An 18930-nucleotide genomic window follows, 5' to 3' on the forward strand; every position below is an offset into this window, starting at 1 on the left:
AACTTATATATCCAGACATAGTTTATATTCAAAATATCCTAATGAATCAATGATTTCATTATTATGGGAATTGTCTCTAAGAATGTCATAATCCATCTCCATATGCTAACCTTTTATAACTCTTCTCCAACTTCTTTCATAAGTTTGTCACAAAAGTTCTACCCAATATGCTGGAGGTAATTCTCATTTTCTCTTTTACACTTTGAAAAACAAACAAACAACAACAAAAATGAAACAGTTGGCTTGTTGATTAGCCAACCCTCTTATCTTGTGACCCACCCATCTATTTCTTTGCTCCTATCTTTATTTGATATGTATATAGAATCCCAGGCAAGGAAACTCCCTCTACCAATTCATGCCAGAAACTTCATTCTAACTTACATTCATCATGAGTTGTCCAGAGCACTGAAAACCTAAATGACTTTTACCCAGATTCACATAGGAAATTGGTTGTCAGATGGCTTTTATGACATTATTTATGCCTCCTCACTTTAACACTCGTTTTGTAACATTCTATAACTTGTTTTAAAAAAGTTAAAAAACCTTTTTGTTGACATTGAGATGATGCGCCACTCTAGGTTATCAAAGAGGGATGAAAGAATAATGTTTTTTAAAAGAATTGGGGTGGGTTTGGGAGGAGTGGTAGGAGAGGGATTTGTTTCAGGGAGAATTTAAATGAACTTTGCAATTTCCCCAAAGCAATTCATACTACTTTCCCTCTTTTATTTAGTTCTATATCGAACTCATTTCCTGTTTCAGTGTCTTTTTGAGATACAGATGTTGAAGGAACTAATAATTAATTATGGAGAATATAATGTATTCATTTGATTTCTCAAAGAAATCTTATTATATTGTAGAGTCTTGGTCCATTTGACCAAGATATGGATAGAATTTGGAAGTAAGCCAAAGAAGAATTTATTTATCCCAATATCCCCATCAGAGGATTCTTGCTCTGATTTACTTTTCCTCAGACTTAAACATCCTAAGACCACATTACTTTTGAAAGGTTCGATATTTAGAAGCCCACTTTTGCTTATATCTCTAGAACTTTGTGGACTCTTCTAGACATATTCTTACTTGTATTCCAAAGATTCAGCCCTAATGTGGGGGGAGGGAGGACAGACAGTTTTTCACCTTGGAAAAGATATTAGTTTGGAAACAAAAATACTTTTTGTAAAGGATCTGGATCTTTAACACCTACTTGATGTGGATTCTGTAAAAGTACTTTTGGGGCAACAACTTTTATCTCTCTCTCTCTTTCTCTCTCTCTCTCTCTCTCCCCCTCTATTTTTTTTAAATGTCCAGTGCCAAAAAACTAAAAGTTCATTTGCTGAAACTGACCTGTCCAACTTTTGTCTGCTCTTCATTTATCCCCCCAAAATTAACACAAGGGAAATGATCAATTGTTAGAAGACAGCTATGGAACAGAGGGCACATTAGATTATGCAGTTATGATATGCTGGAGGCATTAAATATAGAAAAGACACAGCACTAGGTAGTCTGGGGAACCTAAAAATTTAATAAGCTCTGGCTACAGGCAAAATCTAGCAGCTGGAAGAATTGGGAAGGAGGAAAATAGACTTACACAAAATGAACAATCATTTGGAGGAGCGACATACTCTGTAATCTCCAGCATCTTTCTTCTTGTTTCTTAGTGCCTCAGCCAGACAAATTGGCACCTGGAACATGCAGAGAAGTAGCCAGTATAAAATATTTTGAAATGACCTCCAAATATCCAAACTGTCATCCACATGGCAGCATGCATGTTAGTGGTAGTTGTGAGTAACAGGAAAGAGCACCGAGAGGCTATTATTGGGATCTGTTCTGCAGCGAGAGTTTGACAATAAAGTCCCCATAGGGGTATTCTTTGATAAAGGTGCTGGGGAGGGGACTAGAAACTGTGTTATGTTCTTGATAAGTATGGACAGTCCTATCCTGGGAATATAAGTCACTAAGGAGAAGGAATGGGACATTCTTTGTTCAGTAATCTAAAGATCCAGGATGAGATCTATTCCTCTGTGAGAGATTAATGTAAGTGTCTGATGACTGTTTCTATCAAGCCATGGAAGACTGGAGAAACTATCCTCCTCTTATAAAGGTAGGAGCCAGCCCACCCAGACCCTCAAATCTATGGCATTTTTGTCTACCTTCTATTAATGAGTAAGATAATAGGCAACATCATCAGAGCAAGGATATGTTGATTCAAGAAAAAATATTTTATTAACTTTTCACTGTGTGCTAGTATTTTGGATATGAGGAAAAAATAGAAAAGTCCCTTAGTTCCTGCTGATACACTAATCCTGCAACTTCCAGAGCACCTCCTTAGCATAGGATGACTTTGCCCTTCTTCCTATCATTGCTCTGTCCTCCCTTCTGATTTCATAACCTGAAGGGATAGCACGAGATCTAAAGCCATAGCACTATAAATGAAAATTAATATCTATATGGATCCCACAAGTAAAACAATCAGGAAGATGTTCTCATAAAAATTATAATAATTAAAAAAAAAACCTTCACTGAATTTCAAATCAGAGGAGAGGGGTTCAAATTTGATCTGCAATATTTGGCAAAATAACTTTAAGACTTTGGGTTTCTGTTTCCTCACCTATAAAATAAGAGGGATTCATTTGACAAGTTGTCCTCTTAGGACTTTTGAGCTCTAATGCTATGAAAGCTATTGTGAGCTTAACTGGATTAAGAATATAATATAGTCATTTGTATGGGTGCCCTCATCTGCTTATTGACAAGGTAGGAGCTTTGAGAAGACATGAATGGGGTTATATTGATCTCCATTGTCCTATGCCCTTTCCAACCCCCTAGTACCAAGGACAGCACTCCTCAAGTATGTGGAGTTTGAATTGAATGTCTGCATCAACCAGGTTAGCTGCTGTCAATACTGATGACCTTTCAAGATTTCAAAGAGCTGCAATGTGCTTGGCTTATTCACTGCAGGATAAATAGATGTTTCCATGGTACAGGTTCAGCCAGTCAAAGGACTGGTTATGGTAGCTATGAGAATCCATAGCTCATTGACCCTATTTCATTATTCTTTACCCTGTTTGCTATACTTCTCTTGGATGATGGCTCTCTATTTCCATACCCAGTTTCTAGTTAAGATTTTCAAACTAAATGTTTAACTGGCATGGTGACTTCTGTTCAGTGGACTGACTTTTATGGAGTCAAAGAATATCACAGCTTGATAGAAGCTCAGAAGACTCTAGTCTAATTCACATCTGAATAGTATCCTCTATAATATGCCAATCAAGTGGCCATCGAGTGTTTGCTTTTATTTGGTCTTTTTAGTAAGCCATCTTGGCAAGTCATCTTCCTTATTTCACTCATTGGTTTTAGGAGACCTCCTTGTTAACTTCCCTGCTTTCATCCCAGGTTGGGGTAATCCTCCATGAAGTCAAAAGTTCTATTAACTAGAATTCCTCAATCTCAGCTTGCTGGTTAATCAGGATTGGATCACTATTCCTCATAAAGGAAGTGACATTAAAGAATGCTTCCATTGTGAGTTGGGAGGGTCTCTGTTTTAATCTTTCCTCTGCTTTTTAATTGGATTTGAAGTTCTAAGCAAATACTTTCACATTTCCGGGTCATAGTGTTCTCATTTGCACAATGAGGCAGTAGGATTGGACTAACTCTAAGGTTCCTTCTACCTAAAAATGCAATAAATACAATGATGACATACTGGATATCATATTAACACAAAGTTGGAATGCATTCCAGTAGTTACATTGTCCAATTCTATCATTTGACAGATAAGAAAACTGAGGCCCAGAGAAGGTAAATGGTGGATGCTATAGCTAAAATGGATGATCCAAGGTTTGAACCTACGTTCTCTGGCAACAGGTCCAGGATACTTTCCACACTCTTGTAGTTGGTTTTCTTGTTAGTTCTACTTTCCTCTGGCCTTGACAGATTTCACTTGGCATCCTGTGTTTAGTTATAGGTACCATATCCTCAGAATGATTGAGATGGTTACAGGGCCAGAAACTTTTCAGTAAGGATATCAAATTAAAGTTAGATATGTGTACAAAGTGAGACTTTATACATATACACATTATGTACACATACACATACTAGGGCAGAGTATTTGCCTTCCTGATTTTGATAAATTATCTGCCATCCTGATCCACATTCTCTTTCTCTCTTTTTTCTTTCTGTCTCTTTCTTGTGTGTATTGCTGTCTTTTTCACACATTAAAAATGGTGATGGTAAAGGGTGATGAAGATAAAGTCATGAGGAATGAGGTTGAAATATGGTCTGCCATTTCTCTTAATAGGTTATTGATTGTTGTTGAATGAACCTGAATATCAAAAAGAAAACAAACAAACAGACAGACAAGCAAACATATAATCAGATTAAGCACCACAAAGGACTTTGGTACCAAATCACAGAGCTGAAAGGGACTCTAAACATCTGATCATCTCAATATCTGAAGACTTCTTTCCATAAGATGGCCAACAAGTGGTCAGCTAACCATTCCTATAGAAGGAACCTATGCCCATCCAGTTTGGGACAGCTCCAGTTGTTAAAAAATATTTTCTCATCTCAAACCTAAAGGTCAATATTTGCATATTCCACTCAGTGCTTCTGATTTTTATATCTCTGATTTAGCAAATAGGGGCTTATTTCTGCTATTTATCATCCAATACTAGCTGTAAAATCCTAATCAAGTTGTAAACTCTCTGGGCCTCAGTTTTACCAACTGTAAAATGGGTATAATAATTCTTGCATATAGCTCACAAAGTTATTTAGATGAGGTAGTGTTAACTATAAAGAGCTTTTAATTTAATGTTTCATTCATTATTACAAATACTGTGACTCTTTGCTTCCGTAGAAGATCTAAGAGGCAAAAAGTCCTTTAATATGTACAAGGCATCTTGAGGGATTCATGTATGTTGCAGCAAAGCAGAGGATGATCAATGAGTGGGAAGCTGTATGTCCAGCTGGCCACTCAGGCCCAATATAGGCATACAGTTGTTGTTACAAGACCTTTTTTTCTAATGTCATAATCGAGCTGTTCTGTGGAAATTATTGGTAAAATAATTGAGAGCATTTTATATCCATCAGCATCATTTGGTGCTCATAAGAGACATAAAAAAAGACATGTATCATTATTGCCATTCTTCAAATGAAGAAACTGAGACCTGACGTAGCTAGGTTTTTTGGTACATGAATACACATCCAAAAATGGCAGAGCTAGCACTAAAATAAAGATCTCTTGATTTCTAAGCCAATGTTTATCTCATTGCATCATACTACCTGTTTCACTTATTGTTGGCAGCTTCTTCCTGGCACCTCAGATCTGCCAATGTGTTGAAGACTAGACCAAAATCACATCCAGAGCAAGATGTATATTTTTCTGAGGGTATGCCAAGAGGAGTTTCAAATTCTGACTGTGGAGGAAACTAGAATCTTTAAGAAATGTAGCAGGGAATGTCTTAGCAGAAGAATATTGGTGAATTCATGAGTGAAAAAGGGGATAGATATCAGAACATGGTAAAAAAAAATGGGGGGCAGTGAGTTTGTCTTAGAGAGGGAAGACACAACTATTAAAATCATGATTATAGTCAGAACCAAGAAGTAGATTCTCAAAATATCTTGTAAATCACTAACATATTGAAAATAATATCCACAAAATTTTTCTGTAAACTCACAGGAAGGCCAAAATGGTTAGGATATAAATTAATAATAATAAGTGCAATTCTCCACACCTGGTGGAGACAAATTCAAGAAATATTTACTTAGATAACAAATTGTATGAAGGGCACATAGAGGTAGACTTCATTTATCATGAGCAAACAGGATGTTATGGCAATCCTACCCCCAAGTTAATACTTTGTAGGTTATATTTTATGTCCACTTTTAAATCTAGTCTTAGAAAGAGTATAAATAAAATGGAGATTGTCCTATGGTGGGTATCTAGTTTGAGATGATTGAGGAGAAGAGACTTCTCAAGAAAGGGGGCATAATAACTATCTTCAAATATCTGAAATGTCACTCATAGGAAAGAAAAACTATACTTATTCAGCTAGGACTTGATGGATGAAACTAGGATCAAGAATGGTGGAGAGCAAGTGATTCAGGAGCATCTGACAAAGCTGTCAGATGCAGCACAGTCTGTCTATGGAACTAGAGTCTTCAGAGGACTTCTAGAAAACTATGCTGTTCAGGGATGCTATCTCAGGTGTTACTTTCTCCCCATTATAAGGCCTCCGAAGTCCATTCCAGCATTGTACTTACAAAATACTAAATAGAGGCAGTGTGGATAGTAGATAGTATTAGACTCACAGCTGGGAGAGTTCAAATCCTGCTCTGATGCAGCTGCCTCTGTGACCTGGGAATGTCACTGAATTTAGCAGAATCTGAGATAGTTCTTCAAAAAGGAAGTGTCCAATGTGCTTTGGTAAAAAGAAATTTCCTCAGCAGCACTTTCCCAAGCTAATAAAATTGCAAGAGTGTCCTCATGTCCAATGATGCTAACAAACTTTGATGGATAAATTTATGTCAGCTAGAAAACATAGAGGAAAGGTGAGAATTCAGTACTTTAGACAATCTTTATTAGCAGATTTGTCCAGCTGGCTCTGGGGAAAAGACTGAGAAAACCTTTTGTCATGAGATCTTTTGGAAGATGTGTATGTGAAGCCCAGAACTCTAGGGATTTGGATGGCAAATGGGGGATTGTTAAGACTGAACTAGTCTCCTCTGTTGGTTCCTTTGAACACCTGGGCATTTCTTCAAAGTATGGATCAACAGGAACATTTTGTAAACTCACAGGATGTTTGTGCATTGGGCTGATTTTAGGGAGTGGGGCTAGGGAGGGGGGATAATCTGTATCCTCCTCCAAGAAGGGAGAAGCGAGTAGGAGGCATCAAATCAAGAGAAAGATAATGGTGGGTTTCAACACCTCAGTGTCAGAATCGGGGAGCAAAGCTAGGGGGCGTGCTGGCTTAGGAAAGTGGAGACCTGGGGTTCCCAGCGAGCCAAACCCTCTCATACATATATACATATTCTCAGCACATCATTAAAAGGTGGTTGATCAAAACCTGAGCTGAGGAAACTACTGTTCAATTACCTGAAGAGGAAAGTTGCACCAACAGGTATCTGCTGGAGCTGGGGTGTTTTGATCCATCATTTATAAGGTTTGGGGGGTGGGGGGAGAGAACAGCAAGTTTCTTCCCCTGTGCAGGCTTTGCATAATGCAAGGCTCCATGGGTAGAAGTCTTCCTCCCTGTGTGCTGCCACCTCATGCGAGCTTTACCCAGCTCCCCCCACTGTCAATTGGGTCTATTCCCCTCAGCATGCTGAAAAGCTGCCCTTCTGACTGGCAGGCTGTCTGCTATCAAACTGAGCAGTCTCTGTTATCTCACTGGGGTCCCAAAGTACCTTTGCATGGCTACACTCTAATGAGAGGAGGAGTTAAACAGTTAAAAAGCATCCATGGCCAGCCATCTATACCTGACAATGATATCTCCTGGTCAAAGAGCCCTTCTTAAGTACATACCAGCTTCCTGCTATCAGACACATGGTGCGGACTCCTTCAATGCCAATTAATTTCCAGTACAACTTGAAAACTTGAGGGAGGACTTGAAAGGTTCACTTCAGAGAAATATCAAAATATTGGGATTTTGATCTGATGGAAAGATGAGCACACTTGAGTGGAGGAAATCAGAGGTGTCAAAACACCGGGAGGTGGATGCGCTTGTGGGCTTCTAGGCTCCTCAGAATGGGGGGGGGGGGGGTTGGTTTTATTTATTTATTTCATTTTTCAAGGCAGGTAATTTTATTCTGATCCAGAATCCTGTGATGTACAGAGGTAGGCTTTAGTTCCTGTGTCTCTGAAGTGACTTTTAGAAAGGGGTCTGTTAAACATGCTGATGCTATGGGAGGGAAGAAACAAGAGAGTGGGAGTAATGAAGGGACGGTAAGAGGGTCAGATGAACTGACCATTGGTGGTACCTGCAAATGTACTAAATATAAAAATGCAGTTTCTATAAATTTAAAAAAGTGATATATCCTAGTCAGAGGTCCTCAAACTTTTTAAATAGGGGGCCAGTTCACTGTCTCTCAGACTGTCGGAGGGCCGGACTATACTAAAAACAAAAACTTTTGTTTTGTGGGCCTTTAAATAAAGAAACTTCATAGCCCTGGGGGAGGGGGATAAACATCCTCAGCTGCCGCATCTGGCTTGCGGGCCGTAGTTTGAGGACCCCTGTCCTAGCATTTCTAGAAGTGGACAAGACCTGAGAGCATCCAATCCATTCCTCATAAAAAAGAGAACTACCCTACACAAATGGTCATGAGACCTTTCTTCCTCCAGTTGAAGTTTTCCAATGACTGTGATTCAACAGAATGTCAAGGTTGGAAGGGACTTTGGAAATCATCTAACCTATCAATATCAAACTCCCAAATGTCCTCTGTGAAATCCCCACTAAACACAAGCATCCACTTGAAAATCAGGAATGATAGTCCTGCGACAGCTAATTCCAGTCTTACTCAACTTGGTTCCTATCCCCTGGTAACTTAGAACCCTGGAATATGGAAATGTTGTAATTCCTGGTTCCATGATCTGACAAATCCCACAAGTTGGAAAAGCAGCCAATGTGAACTTGCGAATCTATCGCTACCTAAGAATAAGTCATGCTAAATTCATACTGATGCATCACCTAAATGCCTGTGGGGGAGAATCTAATTAGAGATCTTAAAATTCTCAAGGGCTCAGCTTAGAAGTTCGGGATCTTGTCAACGTGGAGAAAGTCCACATTGATAAAATCATTGACCCTTGCATTGAAGTAAGACAAAGTATAGCAGTGACAGACTAAAGGGAAGGGGAAGAGGTCCTAGTGGATAAAACTCTGGCCAGTCTCTTACCTGATGGGGATCCCTTTTCTCACAGTGTCCATAGTCACTAAAACCTATTGTTCCTTAGAAAGCAACAAGATGTCATGGTTCATGACATCTGTATATACATATACATACATACACACACAACACACACACAAACAGGTACAGGCATATACATATACGCATATATATGTATCTACATACAAAAAGGCACACTTACAAATTTGTGTATATCTTTATACAAACCTACATATGCATATGTATTTATATATTAGTATTATGGCTAATAGCCAACCTCTCTTTTTTTCTAAATAAATTATATTATGACAATCAAAGAAAATAACTAATCATGTTCAAAGTAAATGTTACATTTTCTACATATTTTTGAAGTATATCTTTATACATACTTCAGAGCATCCTTAGATCATAGACTATCACATGATACATATAGGTGAAACACTGACATTCCTATTACTGGACATAAGAAAATATCACTTGGAGATCATTACATTAATACAAGACTCCATCCTTGATAGACCCAATTTGAATACTAACCTATATAGATTCTCACCCACCAATCATTCAAGAATCTTCTACCTTTGCTTACTAGATTTTGTTATAAGAAGGTAAAGTCTAGCTGATCAGAAAAAGGAGCCTTCCTTTTAAAAAAATTATTTATTTATGGGATAGCTAAGTAGCACAGTGGATAGAGCATCAGCCCTGAAGTCAGGAGGACCAGACACTTAACACTTCCTGGCTGTATGACCCTGGGCAAGTCATATACCAACTTATTCAGCAATTTCACACTTGAGAGGCATCTACTCATTTTCCAATTCTTTGCTCCCACAAAAAGAGCTGCTACAAACATTTTTGCACACGTGGGGACTTTTCTCTCCTTTATGATTTCCTTGGGATGCAGACTCAGCAGTGGCACTGTTGGGTCAAAGGGTGTTGCAAAGTTTTATAGCCCTTTGGGCATATTGCTCTCCAGAATAATTGGATAATTTCACAACTCCACCAATAATGTATTAGCATTCCAGTTTTCCCACATCCCTTCCAACATTTATCATGATCTTTTTCTTTCATCTTAGCCAATTTGAGAGGATTGAGGTGATGCCTCAGAGTTGTTTTAATTTGCATTTTTCTAATCAGTGAGTGAGAGCATTTTTTCATATTACTATTGATGGCTTTCATTTTGTCATCTTAAAACTGCGTTCATATCCTTTGACTACTTATCAGTTGGGGAAAGAGACTTTTCCTTCAACATTTTAGATTTTCTCCTGCTTAACTCCAAAAGGATACCTTCTTTCTAAGAGTTGGGGGTGAGTCTCCTGGCTGAGCAATGGAGCTAGATGCTCACATTCAATGCTTTCTTCCCTGCTGTTTAACACTAAGACCCCTGAATTCTCTTATTCATCCTATAGCTGAATTCTCCTACATGTGTTATTTATAATGGGAACTTTTTAAAAACCAGAGACAGTTTTATTTTTCTATTTGTATCCTCAGACTTGACACCAATCTGTTTATATAAAAACATTTTATAATTGTTTTTTTTCCCCATTTCATTCTGATTTTTTTGCTACAAAAGTGTTTCTATTGATATTTGGATATATATGGGACTTTTATTTTGGAATTGATTTCACTGGAATTATATGTCTAGTGGTGGAATATCTGGTTCAAAGAATAGGAACATTTAATTCTGTAAGTCACAGAACTCCAAATTACTTTACAGAAGATCTGACAAATTCACAGCCTCAAAAATAGTGAATTGGTGTGCTCATCTTTCCACAAGCCTTCCAAAATTGACTAATCCTATGGTTGCCAATTTGCTGGTTGTGATACAAAACCTTATAATATTTTTGATTCGCATTTCCCTTATTTGTAGTGATTTAGATGACCATTTGAAATGGCTTTTAATAGTTTTCAATTCTGTTTTTTTTAAATTCATACCCTTTGACCAATTATGTTCTAAGCTTGATGATTAATCGCTCATTAGAGATATTTAATACGGATTTTATTTTCCTTCTCTCTCTCTTTCTCTCTCTCTCTCTCTCTCTCTCTCTCTCTCTTTTTTTTTTTGGCTTATAATTTACCCCCTTACCATTGCTGAGAAAAGATACTTAATCATGTTCTCATTAATATTTTGGTAGTAATATTAATATTTATTAGTAAATGCTTATTCAGTAATATTAATATTTAGTAGTAATCCTTAATATTCAAGTCACATCCATTTTGAGTTTTGTGTGATGTAGATATTGTAAGATATTGGTCTAAACCTAATTTCTACCAGGTTACTTTCCAGTTTGTCTATTAATTCTTGTCTAATAAACGAGTGTCAACATAAAGTAATTATTAAATAAAAATTAAAAAAAAATTCTTGTCTAATAGGATGCTCTTAGATAGGTAACACATATGGGGGTTTATCAGCACTGGGTTATTGAATTCAAGTATTGATGATTCTTCCTACTAGGTAGGAGACTTACAGTCTTGAGTTTAAACAAGTGGTTTAAAAGGTTTGGGGTCAGATAGATCTGAGTTCAAACCCTACCTCAGAAAGTTAAAGTCACTCTGTCGCTTAAACTCCTAGCCACAGTTACCTCATCTTATGACAACACCTGCCTTACAGGATTGGTGTGAAGATCAAATGAAATAATATATGTACAACTCTTTGCAAAAGGTATTATATAAAAGCAAGTGAAAATAAATATTATTTTATTTTCAATTAAAAATAGTAACTTTGGGTACCTAGATGCCATAGGCTCTGAAGTGAGGAGAACCTGAATTCAAATTTGACTGCAGATACTTAACACGTCTAGCTGTGTGCCCCTGGGCAAGTCACCTAATCTCAATTACCTAGCTCCCTAAAAAAATCAGGTGAAAAATACTAACTTGAGGAGTAGTGCATTTTGATGAAGTTTGAAGTCAGAAAGATATTTCCCTACCCACAGTCCAATTTATTAATATTTTAAATTTATTTTTATAATTTCATTTTTTCTGGGGGAGTGTGTAAAGCTCTGAAAAGTACCATTTTGCCAGGTAGAGAGCACTAAACCTGCTCATTTATTTTTAACAGTATTGTACTTTTTATTCTGTTGCAATGATTTGTTTGTAAGCATGAAATACATCTCTAATGACTAAAGTTGCTTCTAATTTCTTTAAAGAAAATTCTGTAATTGTGTCTATAGAGGTATTTAGTAGGTCTTTGTTGAATTACTCCTGTGGTTTATGCATTCTGTATTTATTCTTGATGCTGTGACTCACTAGATTTCTTTTTTTGTTACAGAGAAATGCCATCACCTTCATATTTAAATTTTTTGTAGCCTTTTACTTCACTGAAGCTATTAATTGTCTCAATTAGATTCTCTGCTGATTTCCTAAGATTTTCAAATAAACTATGTCATTGACAAATAGGGATCATCTTGTCTCCTCTTGTCTATATTTATGACTTTAATTTCTTTCTCTTGTTGCTATTGCCAGCATCTCTAGAACTATATCCAATAACAGGGGGTGGGGATAACCTAGCTTTGCTTCCTTTTTTTTTTTTTTTTTGAAAGCTGCTTGTATTTATCGACATATAACTCCATGTCTTAGTTTAGAAAAAGATGTCATCACTAGAAATGATCTTTGATATCCTAAACATATATTTTTTAAATTTTTTAGCATGTGTTATACTTTATTAAAGATATTTTTCTTCTATTGATATAAACATGCAGCTTTGAATAGTTAAATATAATCATGTTGATTATTTTCTTAATTTCTAACCATTTTTACATAGCTGGTTATAATTCTAATTTTCACATAATGAATGATTTGGGGGTTTTGGGGGAGGGGAGTGGGATAAATTTCTATAGTATTTTGGGGGGATCTGTATTATATTTAAATTTATGTATAAATTTTCACTAGTAATATTAGTCTACAATCTTAGTGCTTTGCATCATCATTCTCTGGTCAAGTACAAGGACTATATTTGTGCATTGGGAATGCGATCAAAGGCAAAAAAAAAAAAAAAAAGGCAACCCAGCACAATTGCTGGGTTGAAGGATTCCACATTCTAATGGCAGATTCAGTAAACAAATAGTTGATCTTTCTGGGAGCAGGGGTGTCGGGGTGGATGACACATTGTTAATTAACTATTTGTTCTGGCTCTTGGAGGTTAAACTGAGTCATCAAGGAAGGCAGGCAATTCAGAAGGATGAATTGCTGAGGGATCCTTGGATGGACAGCAGTCCTTTCATTCAAGAAACAGAAGGAAGACTAGTATTGTTGGTTTCTAAAATATGAGGAGGGATGGAGAATGTAATAAAAGTAAAAAAAAAAAAAAGCGGGGGGAGGGAGGAAGAAGCTAAGTTGTGAACAAATAGAAGACACTACATTTGATCCTAGAAATAGTAGGGAGCCATTGGAGTTTATTAAGTGGAAGAAAGGGCAGAGCTAATTTCATTTTAAAACTGCATTTTAGGTAAATCCCTTTGACAGCTGAGTGGAGGGCATAATAGAATGCAGAGACTTGAGGCAAATGGATCTACCATGGACAACTATAATAGTTCAGGTGTGAGGGGATGGGAACTTTTATGAGAACCAGGGCTGACATATTACTTATCTTCACTGGGTTTCACTTTCTCCATATATAACATGGAGATTCTTTTAAAGACAGCATTGTATAATGTATAAAGAATGGGCTTCTGTCAGGAAGACCTGAGTTTATTAGATGTGTGACCCTGGGTACAGCATTTAGCCACTTGGTCCCCAAGGCAGCTCTCTGTGACTGTGAATTCATGCTAACCTTCATTGGTCAAGGGAGATTGCTCATTAAAAGTTCCTTAAACCAGGAATCACTTGTTTGGGGTATGTGTAGGGGGTGGGGCACTGACCATATGAAAGAAAGGGATCCTCTCTGAACCAGAGTTGAGAGTGCACTTGCTTGGAGATCTCGGTTGGATCAGGGATGGTCATTTCTCCTCAATGGATCTCAATTTTCCTATCTGTAAGATTGAGGTGGGGGCTAGCAGATGGTGATGGTTCCAAACTTCTTCCACTACTTTAAATAGTAGAGGATTCTCTATGTGTTTAGACATGCCTGGGCTTCCTGAGCAGGGCTTGTGACAAGGATCAAGAACTTATTTCCAAATAGTCAGATCCTCAAATGTCTTGTGGTACAGCCCTCATGGTACAGAACATAAAACTGAGACCCGAGATGATTAAATGACTTGAGATCATATATTTAGAGCTGGAAGGACTTAAAGTTACATAGTAACTAGTATAACTTTTTTTTAATACTTCTCTGCAGTGCACAAGGGAGATGTCTTTGAGGGGAATGGGGAAAGTTGGGTATGTGGAGCAATTAATGAATTAGCCTTTGGCTCCATCAGATGAGCATCCCAAAGGAGTGGAAAGGTGGTGGCAGTGAGAACCAAAAGGAAGATCTTAACTTTCCAGTGTGGGAATGAGGAGGCAGTGATTCATGGGCAGCCTGAATGGCCCAGCTGGGCTCATTTCTCCAATTGCTGTCACTTGGGCCCCAGAATAATTGCTAGGGTTCTCGCCTTCACCCCATCTTAGCCTTCATTTCTTAACTTTCAGAATAATGGCAGCAAATTACTCTCATGTAGGGAAAGTACTTCAATGCCCACTGATTTATTCTCTGCCTCATAAAGGGGCTTCTGAATTCACCATTCTCAGCAATGATGTTTGTCCAGGGGCAAAGCCTGAGGGTGTTTCTGTGTGTACTCTATGGGAGGTATCTGGGGTTTCCTTGAGGCAACATCCTTGGGTCAATGCTCAGTCACCCTGGATTTGAGACAAGTTAAAATAGGATATCTTGCTCCTATGTTCCAGGGGCTCAGGTCCTCCGAGGAACCAGAGGGATGTGAAAGTATGGAAAAAAGATAAAAATCAAAGCTTAGCGAGGGTGTATACAGAAAAAAAAAAAAAAAACACCTCAAAGGTTTCTCAGTAGACAATGGCTTCTAAAAAATGGAGGGGTAGTAGTTTTGGTCGGGAGAGGGATATGCATAATACTTAGCTACCAGAACTGCATGTTTACCTCTCGTGTGTGTGAAAGGAAATGATTGTGACATATTATATCATGCACACAGGATGACATGATGCATTTTATATATGATAAATACATGTTACAAACATAGTGTAAGGATCAGAACTCAAGTCTTAGAGCTAGAAACCCAAAATTTGAGGTCTGACACTCAGACTTTCTAGCTGGCTAAGTATGAGCAAGTCACTTCAATGCTACGATTTTGTTAAGTGCACGTTTATTTATGGCTGTATATTTATTTTTTTTCTTTAATTATGATCCTCTCCAAACCAGGCTATCTGACCTCTAACCTCCATTCCAGAGTCCATTATTTTCTTCTTTTTTTTTTTAAATCAAGCAGAATCTTCAAGCTAGGAGGTATTCTAGCTGTCCATGCAATGAGAGGTATGATAAAATTGAATGAGATCAAATATAAACTTTTACACCTGGGGTTGAAATTGAACTTCCTAATTAAATTGTGGGCATGGGAAAATAAGTATTTTTCAGCAAATTTGAAACAATTCTTGGTTTTATATTATATTATAAATCTGAATCAATATTCGGATAGAGTAGCTATTATTTTCTTAGGTTGAATCAAGGTAAATCCAGTATCCAGTTCTAGGGAAGTGATAAGCCTGCAGAATTCTACTCCTCTCTAGAGTACAGCAATCACATGCTATGGCCATCAGTTGAAGGAATTGAAGAAGTTTATCCTGGGTGAAAAAAAAAAGTTCGATTAGGAAAACAATTTCTGTCTTCATGTATTTGGAGAGCTGTCTTGCTAGGAAGGATGGATTTTTTTCTGTTTGATCCTAGGAAAAAAAAGAGAAAGGAAGGGTGAAAGTGGCAGGGAATGAAACTTCAGCTTATCTTCCCAATGATGGGAATTGTTCAAAAAGGGAAAGGACTATTTTGGAAGGCAGAGGTGGGTTGGGGAGGTAGAAAGTCCCTTCTCACTGGAGAGCTCCAAGTAGACACTATACTGCCAGTGGTGGGAATGGTATACAGGGGATAAACTAGATGGGAGGCCGCTAATTCCTTCTGTCTCCAAGAGTCTGTTATCTATTATTTTTTTTTTAAAACAAAATAAAGCTTTCAGAAAAATCCTAGTCAGCCCTCAGGGCCTTCCGTATGAGTTCCAGTCTCATAAGTTTTGTCTCCCCAGTACTTCCTCTTGTTCTGACACTGAATTCTCTTTGGGGAAGGAGGAAGGGGAATTTGACGGACCACAAAAATGATACTTCAAGAGCTGCTGATATCCCATAAAGAGCTCTTCATTGCTACATCTTTATTATTTATTATTTTTTATTTTTTTGCTGAGGCAATTGGGGTTAAGTGACTTGCAGAAGGTTACACAGCTAGGTGTTAAGTGTCTGAAGCCACATTTGAACTCAGGTCCTCCTGACTTCAGGCCTAATACTCTATCCACTGTGCCACCTAGCTGCTCCACTATATCTTTTTTTTAAGCTTAAAAAATTAGTATCTCATTCTTTCCAATATATACAAAGATAGTTTTCATCATTTTCCTTTGCAAAATCTTGGGTTCCAAAGTTTTCTCTCTCTCTCCCTCTCCCTCCTTCCCAAGACAGTAAAGAATCCCATATAAGTTAAACATCAGCAGTTCTTCTAAACATATTTCTACATGCATCATGCTGTGCAAGAAAAAATCAGATCAAAAGGGCAAAAAGCAAAAGAAAGGGGAAAAAAACAAGCAAATGACAAAAATAACAAAAAGGTGAAAATACTACCTATTGATCTACAGTCAGACTCCATAGTTCTCTCTTGCTGGATGCACGTGGCTCTTTCCATCACAAGTCTATTGGAATTGCCTTGAATCACCTCATTGTTAAGAAGATAGCTATATCTCTATGAAGGAGGATGTGAAGCAAGGGCAAGTGGCTGACACAATGTCTCAGGACTATCAATCAATCAAACTGTCAATAAAAACAGCTTTGAACAACTAAATAACTCTGATCAATGTGATGATCACTTGTAATTCTAGAGTCCTGATGATAAAGGCGGCTGCCCATTTCCTGACTGAGGACAGTTTAAGTGTCCAGAATCAGACTCACATTTTTGGACACACGATCAATGTGGAAATTTGTTTAGCTTGATAATGTATATTGTTATAAGACTTGCTTATTTTCTTTTTTTCCCAGTGGAAGGGAGAAATTGGAAGAAAAAAAATTCATTAATAGAAAAAATAATTAAAACAATAAAAAGCATCTATTAAGTAATTCCTTGGGCCACACACTGTGACCTGTGGTAAGCACAGGGTATAAAAATAAAAGTGAAAAAGGTCTCTATTTTCAAAGAGCTCATATGGAGGGGGAGACAATGCAAATAATGAGGTATATATATGTAAATATGAGGTATATATATATATCTAATTATAACATGTGTATATGATATTATATTTACATAAAATAACATAACATATATGCAATATATTATATGTAAAATATAATATATGTGCAATATATTATATTTTATATTATATGCATACACTATAATATGATATGTCTATGTATAATATAGACATGCCTGTTTATGTGTATGTATGTATGTACAGGATAGCCAGGAGATAAGTATCAGTTCTTGAATCTAGGTCTCTTGAGCATTTTACTTCCAGTATGAGAAGACTTGGGATTTGGCTTGAGTCTTGCAATATGGGCTAGAGATGACTAGTTGGGGAGTTGGGAGTGGAAGAATCATCTGATCAAATCCCAAGATCTCTTGCCACTCAAAGGCTTTGTGTTATCTAACACTACATTATTCCTCATTCCTTGGTGTTTTCTATTTTCCAGACCAGGGGAATGTGCATGAACCTGATGTTTATGTATTCCTCCAAGTCTTTCACATTTCAGCTTTTAAAGCATATCCTCTACTGTGCATCTAGAAATTAACCCATCTTTTCAACAGATCATTTCAGCATCTTTGGTAAATTGCAATCATCATTTGGAGAGATGATTGTATTAGGGAAAATTCACAGTAAGAATTCCTCTGTGGAATGAGTCAAGAATGAGTTTTTGAATATGAAACCATGAGGGACATGTACCTGCAGCTATCTATGTGCACATATACATGATTTATTGGGATTCAGCCTATTGCTGTTTAAAAGTTCTAGGAGTTTGGGGGACTCAATCTGAAAGGGAAATAGAGAAGGGCTCCCTATATCCCACTAGTAATTCTGGCAACATAGTCCTCCATTGTGTATCTCTCAGGGCAGACCTAGAAGAAGAAAGTATAAGTTATTGATGATGATAGGAGGTAAAGAAGATTCCTATTTACCAAAGACAGGTACAAGATGTACATATGTATGTGTTATTGTGTGTAACTGCATGATGCTAACTCTAGAACAAAGTCTGACAAAGTAGACCGATCATGTTTTGAAATCATAGTCAGCCCCAGACTGAGAAGGAACTGCAGAAGTGATCTAGTTCACCTGGAACATTAACACAAAGCCCTTCTGCAGCATCATTGATGTCATGCAACTTTTCTGCAGAAGCACCAGGAATAGCCGATTCAATACCCCTGAAGGGGTATATAGGAGTCTCTCCCTATGTCCCTTTCGGATTGAGTCCCCCCAAACTCCTAGAACTTTTAAATTGGCAATAGGCTGAACCCCAATAAATCACATGCAAAAAAAAGTCTTGAACGGAAACTATTTCTAGATGGCACAGAATTAAAAAGTTCCTGGACTATTTTGAGAAAATTAATATGAATGAGCAAATCAATCAGAAAATAGTTTCTATGAATTAAGAATATAATTTTAATAATGCCCCCTAAATATCTGGAAACGTGCACATTTATATAAGGGAGATAGAATTAGATTTTTTTAAAATTAGAATCTTAATATGTTCTTCTTAGAAATGGTAATGGGAGTGGTCTGATAGAAGAGAGAGAGGTGGGTGGGACAGTAGGGAGGCTGAGAGCAAAGCATAATGTAGAGCGGCCATACCCTCCTGTACCCCTGGGACATTTGATTGATCCCTGCAGTGGACTGATAAGAGGGAACAGACAAGACTCTCCAGGATTGAACAGGTATG

The sequence above is a fragment of the Antechinus flavipes genome, chromosome 5 (assembly GCF_016432865.1).
Source record: "Antechinus flavipes isolate AdamAnt ecotype Samford, QLD, Australia chromosome 5, AdamAnt_v2, whole genome shotgun sequence".
Classification (NCBI taxonomy): Eukaryota; Metazoa; Chordata; class Mammalia; order Dasyuromorphia; family Dasyuridae; genus Antechinus; species Antechinus flavipes.